Genomic DNA, 6,000 nt, shown 5'->3' with positions numbered 1-6,000 from the left:
GAAACAATTGAACAGCTGAAGCAGTACATCTCATCTGCATGTGAAGCCATTCCGCCAGACACGTTGTCAAAGATTTCGGGTAATTTCATTCAGAGACTACGCCATATTATTGCTACGCATGGTGGATAAGTGGAAAATATCGTACTATAGAGTTTCCCAGACCGCAGCGCCATCTGTTGTTGAAAATTGTAACTACTGTAATTTCGAAAGTTTGTCTGCCTGAAAATATACTGTTGTCCCAAGAAAATTGCAACAAACGGTGTATTTCTATCGCTGCTCGTTTAGTTTGTATTGCCGTTTCAAATATACCGGTCATTTTTGAAACACCCTGTATTTTCTCGCCTAACGAGAAAGATAGGACGGTTTCAGCTGATAAAATCGGTAAAGATTTTGATTAGCTTTTTATAGGATTTTCGGAGGGCGAGAGCAGCCATGCAGCCAACAGCACGTCGCAGTTAAAGGTAAATGCCGCTGGCAGAGGCGTAAAATTGTTGGTTCACCAGCTTGCGTCCACTGTGAACTCGAGCAGCGTTGAGTAATCTTTTGCTCATCTTGTCACAAAAAACTATCCATCCTCTGTAGACTTGACTGTCATTCTAAATAGCACCAAACGTAGAACAGGCATTGGATGATTTGTCGTTATACTGACCAACTCAGACAATGCTTCACTTTGTAGAAGTAAGAAAAATCCTGTAGAGAACTGTCTATTTAAATCTGATATTATTGTGTTCAGAGTTATTTCTGCTAAACAGGACGTGATATGTTATCTTGACAACTATCCTGGAATTGTCATGTCACAATCTATGTAAACCTGTGTGCTTCTTTGACAACAATACAGCAGTTAAACAAATTTTGTACAGCTAAACACCGATGTGCTCTGTCATAGAATAAGGGTCCACTCTTAGCACCACTAATTTATTCTAGTGACGCTAACGCACTCACAGGGTGTTTTTGCTGATGAATATGAAAAGGAGTGGAGTGTCAGACAGAAGCAACCGACATCCTGCTGACTATTGTGGCATTGTAACGAAACAACTGCTGTCGTCTTAGCATGGGCCTAATAATCCAAAACTTGTCACAGCAGTAAAACACAGCTTCTTACAGACATTTGCGGTTATCTGCAGTCCACTCAACAATCCTTAATAACTCTATATTAGGAAAAAATGAAATTTACTTATGTACAAAATAATTTTTTTAAATTATTTCATTTTTTCACAAAGTTAGTATTTTTGGAAGCTAATTATAAATATCATAACACTGAATACATTTATGTAAAAGGTGATGACTGTAACATACAAGCGTGGACTGGCATCAGCTGAATAATCTATGCATATAAATAGAAATGTTTTGACTGACCAAACCACTAAGGATAGAAGCTTGAAATTTGGACATGGTGTTGATCTAATATGAAGGCATCGTTTAAAGTGGGATGTTTTGAAATGCGACCTCTAAGGAAGTGAAGTAGGTGATAATTTTTTTTTTTTAAATGTCTCTTTTATAGCAATTTTGAACCTACAACTACGAAAACTGGTATTTGGTTTGTCGAAGAGAAATAAAAAAAACGTGCTTCAGCATTTTTGGAAATTCAACCATTAAGGAGGTAAAATAGTAGGTGAAAGTTTTTTATTTAGGTAAATCTTTATTGAAGTACTACAAAGGTATTTTGCAGCTAAATCTATGAAAAACTGGTATTTGACTTCTAAGGAAATATATGTCGCGGGATGAAAGTTTCTACGGAAATATCACAACAAATCTCAAAAGTCCATATTGACAAAGACCTCTGGTTCCAGCTACGGCCTTTATTAGCGCCGGCCGGGTTGGCCGAGCGGTTCTAGGCACTTCAGCCTGGAACCGCGCGACACTACGGTCGCAGGTTCGAATCCTGCCTAGGGCATGGATGTGTGTGATGTCCTTAGGTTGGTTAGGTTTAAGTAGTTCTAAGTTCTAGGGGACTGATGACCTCAGATGTTAAGTCCCATAGTGCTGAGAGCCATTTGAACCTTAATTAGCGCGAAAAGTTAGAAGATGTTGCAGTTTGTGAACAACATAAAACATTGGTTAAAGAAAAATCAAAAAATCTGTGCAGACCATACAGTCTACGCGAGCAAAGCAGCGGACGCAAAGCTAGTTAAATATACGTAACTGTGGATACAGTAATGACGCTAAGTGGTTCGCCCACACCTTGCCATAGCTTTGACTCTGTCTGATCTCCACCACATGTACGTGTAAGACTTGAGCATACATCGAAGGCTGATATTACAGTGGCTTGAGGGAGTTAAAACAAGAATTCTTACAAAACTGGATTTATAGGCAATTTCCTGTTTATATGACGTGTAATCATAAAGTTTTAATTATCATCTGTAGAAAATCGAGTTACCTAATTAAATTGTTGCTTGTTTGTAGGTACAGATCTGCAGTTGTGGCACACACTGCAACTCTCGATGCACAGTACTGCAGCATGTCGATAGAGGAGGCCAAACAAAATGTCGCAGCGTATTGATCATGCCGAGTAACTTACGGTCATTGATTTTCGCTGCCGGTGAAAACGAATTATCGTACTTTCCACCAATGTTTAGAAAGTCAAACTGACGTTCATCTTTTTCGGGTAGCAACTGAAAGAGCAGTCGTCAAAGAGAACGTACAATGCCTTTTGGCACCATCCCTAGGCACCTCCCCTCCCCCTCCTTTTTCCCCTAGGCACCCTCCTTTTCCATTACAACGCCCCCCACCCCCACCCACGAGAAATAAAGCCGTCCCTCAGGGCGTGATAACGTCAAGGTTGAAATGTAAACCACTACAACTAGAGGAGGAATGGAAAGGACAGCAATGATCTAGATCTTCACCTACATAGATACTCCGCCGTCCACTTTACTGTACGTGGCGGAGTGTACTCCGTAACATGACTACTGGTAATTTCCTTTCCTGTTCCACTCGCAAACAGAATGAGGGAAAAACGACTGTCTATATGTCTCTGTATGTCTCTATATGTCTCTGTATGTCTCTGAAGATTAGATGGGTAGATCGCATAACTAATGAGGAAGTATTGAATAGGATTGGGGAGAAGAGAAGTTCGTGGCACAACTTTAGTATTGGAGGGCAGGGTGGAGGGTAAAAATCGTAGAGGGAGACCAAGAGATGAATACACTAAGCAGATTCAGAAGGATGTAGGTTGCAGTAGCTACTGGGAGATGAAGAAGCTTGCACAGGATAGAGTAACATGGAGAGCTGTATCAAACCAGTCTCAGGACTGAAGACCACAAGAACAACATGAACCCTAATTTCTCGTATCTCCTCTTCGTGGTTCTTAGGCGAATTGTATATTGGAGACAACAGAATCGTTCTTCAGTCAGCTTCAAATGCCAGTTCTCTAAATTTTCTCAATCGTGTTTCTCGGCCTTCCCTCCAAGGATTCCCATTCGAGTTCCCGAAGCATCTCCGTAATACTTGGGCATTGTTCGAACCTACCAGTAACAAATCTAGCAACCTGCCTCTGGATGGCTTCGATGTCCTCCTTTAATCCGATCTGTTACGAATCCCAAACGGTCGAGCAATACCCAAGAACAGGCCACTCTAGCGTTTTATGTGCGGTCTCCTTTGCAGAAGAACTACACTTTCCTAGAATCCCCTCAATAAACAGTAGTCCACCTTCTCCTTTCCCACCACAATCCTCAGATGCTCGTTCCAATTCAGATCGCTTTGCAACGTGACTCCCAGACATTTAAACTGCGTTAAGCAGTGCACTATTAATTCTGTATCCGGACATTACTGGTTTCGTTTTCCTACTCATCCGCATTGACTTACATTTTTCTACAGCTGCTATTTATCAGGGCGAAGAGTAATAGGAAAATAAACAGAAAGCGTCGAATAATCTTGTTGAGGCCGGCCAGAGTGGCCGAGCGGTTAAAGGCGCTACAGTCTGGAACCGCACGACCGCTACGGTCGCAGGTTCGAATCCTGCCTCGGGCATGGATGTGTGTGATGTCCTTAGGTTAGTTAGGTTTAAGTAGTCCTAAGTTCTAGGGGACTTATGACCACAGAAGTTAAGTCCCATAGTGCTCAGAGCCATTTGAACCATACCAAAGTGCATGCGTTTTGTTGTACAGTTGCCAGACGTCAGTTTGTGGGATGGAGTTCCATGCCCGTCCCATAGTGCTCAGAGCCATTTTAGCCATCTTGTTGAGGAAAATCATATTTTCCGTTAAAGGTGGCAGTCCTGATATTCACTCATTTACAGTGCTTTTTGTTGCAGTCTGGCGCTGATGTGTAGTCAAATGTAGCTATGTAGCACAACTCACGCTAGAAATAGACTAGGGTGGCATTCGTGTACTGACAAGAGATTTGTCGTTCGCGAACGAACGGGTCCAAAGGAACGGTTCACCAAGATCAACGGTACGAGCGAGAAACGAATTCTAAGGAACGGTCTTTCATAGTTCACTTCGGTCGTGACTTTCTACTTCTAGTTTCCGGGAACGGGAAACGGTCGGTCTCGTTCTGTCGGCCGGTCTCGTTCCAGGCTCGGTTCCCATCTGTCTCGGTCTCGCTCGGCCGCACTCGTCATTCTTCGCCTGGCCACTCGTCACAGTTCCATGCCGACTGCTCATAGTTAGTTCAGTATAGAGTTGTTCGTTTCATTCGCTGCGCACGCCCATTCTAGACCTGTTTCAAACCTTTTTTGAACTCTGAAATTCTGGTTCTTTTCGTATTCATTCAGCGTCCACGACCGGTAATTAAAATGTATTTTATAATTACGTAAATTACATAAAAATTACGTGGTATGTAATACATACATCTTTTCAGGTAACAAAACGGCGTATCAGCTTTCTTCACTATTTCGATAAACAGCAGAAGAAATACTTGTAAAGAGGCAAGATTTTTTTGTTATTACACATGCAAAGGAAGTTGGCACGGCACACAATAGTGGCCATTTTCCACCTTTTTTTTGATACAAGGTAAAAGGGCATGTTCAATGTTATGGAAGGCAGACCGACTTACAACCGAATGAAGCCCGCGCTCCATAATCGAGTGTCTGGTGTCACATTTTGTAAAGAGAATATGATAACTTCTACAATATTATTTCAGTAACATGTTTATCTATTCCGCCAGCAGCGGTCAACAAATCATGAGTAATTGGCGAGCAGTCTGTAGTCGGGGCCGGTTTTTCGTGCACAACCCTATGTTATTTCACTGCGATCACCCAGCTAACGCTACAGTTGGCTAAACGAGAGGTTCTGCAGACTCACGAAAATTATAAGTGTGAGAGAATTGTGTTATGAATAAAACTCTGTCACCTACGCTACTAATTTTCAGTTTTTCATAAGAACCATATACCAAGCACAAATGAACGTTGAACGAGTTAAAATGAACGGTTCCCGAAAAAGAGCGATCACCAGTGAACTAGTTCCCAAGAATGAAAGAGTTTGCCCATCTCTAGTACTAACGAACAGCTGGTGGTGGTCATAAGAGGACGTTGCGCTGGCAGACATGACCAGGTGAATCGTAAGACAACCGCTCATTGTTTTGGTGTTTGTATTTGAGGTATACCTTTGACAAAACGTGTGAATACGGGGGTGATGGCGTCTAGTTCGTACATCACAACTGGAAGACAACGAGCGCATCCTCAGAAAAAGTTCCAATTGAGCGATCCACCATGAAGTGGTAAGTTGTGAGTCTGAGCATCTGAGACGAAAATTCGTTCTTTATCCGTAACCTATGACGAGAACAAAGGGCTCTGAGCTCTATGGGACTTAACATCTGAGGCCATCACTCCACTAGAACTTAGAACTAACCTAAGGACATCACACACACGCATGCCCGAGGCACGATTGGGACCTGCGACCGTAGCGGTCGGGCGGTTCCAGACTGAAGCGCCTAGAACCGCTCGGCCACATGGGCCGGCTATGACGAGAACAGACAAGGACTTATCCAGGGAGGGTCAGGGGAGGACAATTGGACCCGCCCCTCCCTTCACCTGTCCGTGGAAAATAAATCTTCCGGTGCCGC

This window comes from Schistocerca cancellata, chromosome 8 (assembly GCF_023864275.1).
Source record: "Schistocerca cancellata isolate TAMUIC-IGC-003103 chromosome 8, iqSchCanc2.1, whole genome shotgun sequence".
NCBI lineage: Eukaryota > Metazoa > Arthropoda > Insecta > Orthoptera > Acrididae > Schistocerca > Schistocerca cancellata.
Note: the sequence above shows the minus strand (reverse complement) of the source record.